The sequence below is a fragment of the Phasianus colchicus genome, chromosome 5 (assembly GCF_987193195.1).
Source record: "Phasianus colchicus chromosome 5, bPhaCol1.hap1.1, whole genome shotgun sequence".
Taxonomy (NCBI): Eukaryota; Metazoa; Chordata; class Aves; order Galliformes; family Phasianidae; genus Phasianus; species Phasianus colchicus.
Window position 1 is genome coordinate 12,827,515 of NC_143440.1, and position 6,452 is coordinate 12,833,966.

At 41.4% G+C, this 6,452-nt stretch overlaps 1 protein-coding gene across 2 annotated transcripts in view; it reads right to left on the minus strand.

Moving 5' to 3' along the window:
* Nucleotides 1–6,427, minus strand: part of PIK3C2A (phosphatidylinositol-4-phosphate 3-kinase catalytic subunit type 2 alpha) — a 65,076-nt gene extending 58,649 nt beyond the window's left edge. The window contains exons 1-2 of one of the 2 annotated variants that reach the window (XM_031613879.2): nt 6,339–6,427; nt 2,336–2,433 (exon numbers count right to left, since the gene is read on the minus strand). The gene's annotated coding sequence lies outside the window, so the exon portion shown is untranslated. The other variant, XM_031613880.2, reaches the window with a different exon arrangement.
* Nucleotides 6,428–6,452: the final 25 nt, after the last annotated feature.

Sequence of the window (6,452 nt, forward strand, 5' to 3'; positions counted from 1 at the left end):
CCTGTACGAATAGAACTGTACTTTGCACAATGCACGTAGGAAAGTGAAGTGTGTGCTGAACTTTAATCTCTCAGATACATCAGACCCTACCACATCTTTCTCAGCAAAGCAGTTAAAAAGCTTATACTTTAACTCTGATTTACCACCCAACCCATAAGACAGGATAACTTCACAGAGCAGACATGTTAAACCAGCAAAATACAGGTAACAGTGCTCACAGCACATATTCTTGAATCTGTCACCCAATTGTTTATCTGATGGCCTCTCTTATATTTGAGGAACTGTTAACATGTCCATGTAACTACAGCATGCCATTCATTATACAGGATCAGACTTGCACGCCTTCTTTCAGATTCTATGACAGGAAAGAAATAGATATAAGGGACAGACTTTTTAAAACTGCATACCATAATCTTGCAAATATCTGGAAGGCATTCAGCTGTTGCTGATCCTCAGGTGCTACTCATCTCTGCTATGCATATATTATATAAACTGCAGATGATTTGAAAATTTAAAAATGCACCAAGAATAAAAAATAGATTTTCCGGTAATGGGAAATTTATACCACTTCTTGTTCAGCATTAGACTGGTATGAGATATGTATTTTGCATATGCTTAACTACAATCAATTTGTTCTATTTTCTAGTGTTTCTGTTAAAGGAAATCAGAAGCCCCAGAAGTGCTGTAAATGACACACTTTCTGCAACCACAGCAGCCTACCTTTTACTTTTGTTTCTATCACTATTCATTATTATCTCATCTCATTTCTAAGCCACCATTGTGAGCAGCAAAATAACTTGTAGTACCTCAGATGTCTTACCTCCTTAAGCAAGATACCATTCCTCTTGTCTTCTCTGCAGCTTTCTCACATCACCATAAGACTAAAGCTATCCTCATGCACTGTACTAGTATTCATGTTTTTTCCACTACTTTCAAAGGAATTAGACTTATTATTTCCCTCCAAACTAAACTTCCTTCCCCAATTTACTCTGTTCTTTTCTTCAGAATACATTATAGGTCTTGCTTCAGTCCTAGCCATAAATATTATGGAGACAAGACTGTAACCATTTCCCTGATCACATCCATTGCACTGCAGTACCATGCATTTTTACCAGGTTTTAATTAATGTGCTTGTAAATAATCTGCCTCTACAATATAATAGCTGTCTCTTTTTAATCAGTATAATGGTAAAACTGAAGGAAGCAATTTTTCTCTTACTCCTAACCCATAAGCCCTGAATCACTGACTTATCTGCTTAGAAATACATCTTCTATAATTCTGATAGAAATGCAAGGAGATACTCAAAAGTAGGCATGGACCTAAACAAACCCTTTCAAGTTTTTCTGTACCAAGGCATGAATGTGTCTGTTCCCAGATAAAGTCATTTGACTGATAAGTTTTTGTGCAAGAGTTGCTGGATTTAAAACAGATGCATCTAATTAAGCATGCTTACCTTTATAAAACACATCCAATTACAACAGTAGCCTCATGAATCAGACTAATATTTTTGTTCTAGAGTAGCCCCATATTAAAATTCAGTAAATAAAATTTTATATCATGAAAACATTTATCCTCCTCCTTTCCAACTCTACATTCACAGAACTTTTCTTTTTCACTTACAATACACAGAAACAGACAAATTCTTACTTTTTTTCATTTTTAACTCAAAAAGTCAGTCTAATAGTGAATATATTGCACAACAAAATCTGCAGCAGAAGGACAACTCAGCACAAGCCCAGGAACGGACAGGCAGAAGATGACATAACACAGGATGGGTTTACAAAGTTTCATAAAGATGTAGCTCTGCCTGAGCTGTTCAGCACCTAAAATAAAGGGGTCCTAGAGTTCCTGCTACTATGAATAAATAGTTTGGTAATAAGGATAACTCTTCTTTGTTGTACCTTTTTTTCTTAGTGTTAGGGGATGGATTTCATCCGTACCTCTTCAAATTAACTAGTCCAACAAAATGCTCCTCAGGAGATGCAATAAATACATTATTGTTACATGTAATTTAATGATAACTAACACCAATACAGGTTGAAGATGTCTCTAATAACTAACCAGAACAACCCACTTAGTAATTTGTTCCAATTTATCACATGACATGACCAGAAGCAGATCCACCAAGACCAAACTGCAGGCACTCCCAGCCACCAGATAGGCACACATCCCATCCCCTGCTGCAGTCACACCACCAGATGGGCCACTGATTACGGGAAGGGACATTAGCACAGCCCCAGATAGCCAAGGATCTACTCCACCCAGAAATTCTCCACCCTTCAGTTAAAAGTCTGAAATGAAGTAGCTGTGCAGAAAACAAAGTTAGAGTACTTACCAGCTTGTCAGAGCACGAAAACAATCCTAAAGTAGTCAAATCAGTGATGGAAGCCTTCTCCATACCAAGCAGCAGCAAGGCTTACAACAGCATAGGACCTGAGAGAAGACAGATAACAACTTTCAGCCATTGGTTATTTGTTTCTAGAACTACAAGACCTTGTTGCTTGCTTTTTTCTACTACTGAGAGCAGAGATCTCAAGCTGTGTTCAGAACAGTTGTCATGATGGAAGAGCTTTTCTTAAAAGGCAACAAGTTAGAAATACTCCTTCAACCCAGGCTGGAAGATTTCCTTAAAAGTGACAGCAATTTTCAATTCTAAATTGCTGCTTTTGAGTCACCTTATCCAAAGTCTTATGTTCTACATTTTATTTGGCTTGTAGTAGCCAAAATTAATACACAAAGCTACTGCAGTTCTACAATAGAAAGATTTGTCAGTAAATTCATCTCAGTTGTATTGTAAATAATAAATCAGATCCACATACTATCTACTAGAGCGAGAACATCTACATACGATGCAACAACAAAAGATCTGGCACATTTTGAGGCAAATATTCCTCCCCGCCTAAGGGAAAGACAGACTAAGAAATTATATATAAAACACAGTCATTTTGATTTGTGAAGCACTGGTTACAGCCTGAAGCTCACTGAGTTTTCACTTAGGAATCCTGCTAAAGTAAGGCATACATTTTACTGAAGAAATTTGTACCATGGCTTAAACATAAGGAAGCAATTTTGTTGAAAGTCTAACTTGTTACAACAGAAGCCAACACCCACCAGAATATATAACTCTTGTACAGAACAGTGTCCAGAAAGTCAGAATATGACCCTAACTGACAAATTAGTGAAGATAAAGCATTTCCAACTATTTACATACACAGATAAACCTGCACAGTATTTATCAGGGAGGATGTGAGCTGTACTTATTCAAACTGGGGAAAAATTCCAGGCCTAAGTACAAAAGAAAAAGAAAACATTTTGTCCATATGCTAAGCTAACAGAAGCCTCACACGACTTCTCTGAAATCAGTGCCTCCTCAAGCAAATAAGAGGCACAGCAGAGTCTCAGCAGTGGATTAATTGCATTCTTGCCTGCCATTTTCATATGAAATCCACAGCCTCCCTGCACTGGACAAATTAGGCACTTAACCACAACATTCTTAAGTTTACCATTACTCTTTCATTTCCATGTCAGGTCTGTGGTTATACGTATTGATTCATTGCTGTTGAGAAACAGAAAATTACCTCAGCAGCCTCACTTCAGTGGCTAGCAGGTACTTGTACACATCACAGGAAACCACATGCTGTGCTAGCTAAGCATGACTTTTTCAATAACATCATTACTGTGGTCAAAGAAGCACAGAGAATAAGCTTATTTTCTCCCCTTCATTTCTAGCAGTGTTTTCCTACCTCAAAGGAAAAAGCATTCTCTGGCTATAACATGGCTACTGTCACTACCGTTGCTTCCAGTGGACAGACTGTGTGGTGAAATAAAGTGGTATCAACACTTACTCAAGACAGCCTTGGTATTACCAGCTGGCTAATGAGTTGGCCTTTCTATCCACCTTGAAGAAATAATATTTGCCACTGTTAATGGCAAAAGAAGCATCACAGAGCAGAGACATAGCAGAGGAAGTCTTAGGAGTGAGGACTTAAGGCTCTCGCATCAGAGACATTTGATTACCTAATTCTCTGCTCTGTTGATGCAAGTCTAAATATCAATAACCTTCTATTAAATAAAATTATAAATAAGCACACTAGTATCCAGGAGCCCTCATCATATTCCACCCGTTTACTTTAACATAACGGATAAACATGGCAGAGTAGGAAGACTTGTAGGCTACCATTGCTATGTTGCATTTAAGAAAATGTTTCTCAATATCAGATTAAATTAACTGCCTGCTTTGCAATACTGAAATCCTAAGCAGTTCTCAAACCTCGCAACTTCCTGCATGTTGAAACTGAAATAACAGTTAAGAATCTAAAAAGCATATCCTAAACCAAATAGCTTCAGAAGCTAAGGGGGCAAAGTCAGCAGAGAACTGAACTAAAGGGACCCAAAAATCCCCCACAGAAATACAGGAATTAAGCATGGGGAGAAAAGCAATAGCTGGAAAAAGAAGAATCTATTGTAACGTGTATCACCATCTTGTAACTCATAATAGAAGAAAGCAGGAAATAGAAATAAAGCAGGAACACACAATATAACATGCTTGGACAATGCACTGAAGTGAGCATATTTTAATCTCTCAGCATACACCAAGATGCATTTGCCTGTATTCCAGGGCATCTCACACACCGATCAGGTCAATAGTGATAGGAACGCTGCCCGAGCACCCTGACGGTTTAAAGGCTGTTTGTGTAAGTTGCCCACAGATATTTTAATCTCAAGAACACCAGATCAGCTCAGCATAGAGCATCACAAGAGAAAATCGCGTTGGATGTCCTCTACTACCATCAGATCAAGGGCACGCTTCTGCAAAGCTTCACCTTTGATGCCAATATTGGTTTCATCTCTCTCCCTTAATTTTCTTCTTTCCTGCTCCCAGCAGAGACAGAAGAAAAAAAAAAGCAGCATATGTTTTAAATACTCAGCAACAAACTGATTAATCTTGCAGTCTTGCAAACATCTATTCAAACACAAAACAGTGTGGCAGAGCATTGTGAGGTTGGCTGGAGGGAAACTTGGTGGGAGCTCCTTAAACTGGCACACTTACTGGGAAAAAGATGCACAGACTTCTTTCTTTCAGTCTTCATAGCAAGCAGAGGGGTAAACTGCACTCATGTAGCCACATCACTGAAAGCCTAGCTGTGCTCTAACATTAAACCAGGCTGCAAAGGCAAGGCTAACTGCATTCCCAGCAGGCCAAAGTCACTTGTAGTGAAACGTGAGCCAGAACACCAGCCCTTTCCTGTGTGAGCTTACAGCAGGTACTGCTCCTGACAGCATGTAGGTGCTGGCACGGGGTCCCAGCCACGCAGTCAGGACGAGTCCCCCTGCCAAGAACCAGTCATATTTGAAGAGCTTGTGACAAGTCCAAAGGAGCGATCCCAACCAACTCTCCTTGTGCAACGTTGTGGTTAACCCACAGAGAACACAGAGCTGCAAGCTTGCAGGTTCTTCTTGCGCATATTTTTGGTGTGCTTTCAACTAAAAGTATCACTGCATGCTTGCTTCAGCTGCTCCAGCAATGAGGCTACTCAGAATATTACAATAAGCCGCTTGCCATCGCTGAGTGCTCACGTGAATCCAGCACTTCCACGTCTCGAAAGTCATCTACAAGCTAACAAAGAATGCTGACTGACCACAGACCTGTTTCTTAAGCGAAAAATGCTGTGGAAAAAGACTGGATAGGAACGAACAGCATTTCCTTGGGAGAGGGAAGGCCTGAGCAGCACCAGCCCGACTGCTTTAACAGCTATCTGCTACCACAGATGTCATCATTACAGTTTATTTCCCATTTTTCTCCCACACGCTCAAACCAGAAGCTATGATTTCCAAAACCACTCTGGAATTTCAATGCCCACTGTAAGCAAGCACTGAAAACCTGGTGGCAGCACAAGTACCTCACTGGGACCACACAAATCCCAGTCATTTCTCTCATCTGCATGAAGTGCTGCAACAGATTCTCCAGAAGCGACTTTCAGACACCGAGTCCTCCAAGAATTTGTATGCAATACTTCTGCTCAAAAACCAGCTGCAGGCTCAGAGAAGTAAAAAAAAAAAAAAAAAACACGGTAGACGCAGCCAGAATCAAGGTTTATTCCAGAAATTACACCCACTGTCTAACTACTCTCTAAAAATAATTTTTCCTACGCACGCTCCGCCCGCGGCTGAACGGCACAGCGCTACCTCACAGAGCGCCCACCCGCCACAGCCACCTCCCGCCACCCCTTTCCCGCTCCCACACGGCGCACGCACCCCCAGCCCCAACAGCTACAGCACGCCCGCCTCCCGCTGACGCCAGGAGCGCGCGGCCCCGCCTCACGGCGACCGCCACGTACCTCAGCGCTCAGAGGGTGGCGCGCCACCTCTCGCGCTATCACGCCGCCGCGCGCAGCGTCGCCCAATCAGAGCCCTCCGCGACGCCCGGGAGGGGGTCAGGGCTGGCCAATCGC